Source organism: Mus caroli, unplaced genomic scaffold, assembly GCF_978045245.1.
Source record: "Mus caroli unplaced genomic scaffold, Mus_caroli_1 scaffold_13, whole genome shotgun sequence".
Lineage (NCBI taxonomy): Eukaryota > Metazoa > Chordata > Mammalia > Rodentia > Muridae > Mus > Mus caroli.
The window spans coordinates 102744571-102745499 of record NW_028227268.1 but is presented as its reverse complement, the minus strand read 5'-3'; the positions used below and the strand labels follow the sequence as shown (position 1 = coordinate 102745499).

Genomic DNA, 929 nt, shown 5'->3' with positions numbered 1-929 from the left:
ATGTCATGAGGGTGGCGGCTATCCACATTGCAGCCCACAGACTGTGCGGTACCCAGGATCTCCTTGATAGTTCCAGAAAGTTCTCTAGCCAAAGACCGGTGTCTCATCTGCCGGACAGTGTTGACAATCTCATCAAAAGTAATGCTCCCACTGTGTTTAACTGCAGAAACACAGTGCCTTTTACAGCTTCCCCTGTCTTCTGAGATCATGGTTCCACTTTACCCAACTCTAGACTGTTCCCATGCTTTCGGCACAGAGCCGTCCACATGTGGGACAGCCCTGTTTCCTAAAAGCTGGGGCTTAACTGTCAGCTCACCACTGGATTGCACCAGCCAACAATAGTGGTCAGGTGCAGTGGCTTTCTTAGGAGACAACTCAGAGTCTCCCAGACTGGAGAGGGCAGAGCTGAGGTGTAGTGACATTTTTGAAATTTCTGGAATTTTGGCTGATTTGAAAAAGAATAAGAATGTGCTTTCATTGTTATTAGAGGAATAGGGATATGGAGCTGCAGACCATGATTGGCCTCGTGCTCTAGCAGAAGCATGGTTCTGCCAGCTGCAGATAATTTCTATGATTGCGTGACATTTGCAATTCTGAGATGTTTTCAGAAGGTGCATAAATGCCAGGGCCGGAGAAGCGGTGGTGGTGGTGATGGTGGTGGTGGTAGTGGTGGTAGTGGTGGCGATGCTCATTTAGGGAGGTTGGTTGCAGTTTGTTTTTATCTCTGGTCAACCAAGAAACAAAAGAAAAAATAGATTCAGGGATTTTCCTAAGTCCTCTCTCCTCTCTTCATGTCTCTATCTGATCTAGCGTTAGGAGGTGAAGCTAAGGGGATAAAGAGTGGAAAAAAGAAGAACCCACAAGTAGCCAAGACGAGCTATACTGAGGGACCTTGCTAGTGTGGCCCCAGTTGACCCCAGAGCCATTCT

General features: G+C 47.5%; 1 non-coding gene across 1 annotated transcript; it reads right to left on the bottom strand.

Moving 5' to 3' along the window:
• Positions 1-231: 231 nt before the first annotated feature.
• LOC115032654 (small nucleolar RNA SNORA65) lies at positions 232-362 on the bottom strand. The gene has a single exon (XR_003838287.1). It is a non-coding gene; the product is annotated as a small nucleolar RNA SNORA65 (small nucleolar RNA).
• Between the last annotated feature and the right edge of the window lie 567 nt (positions 363-929).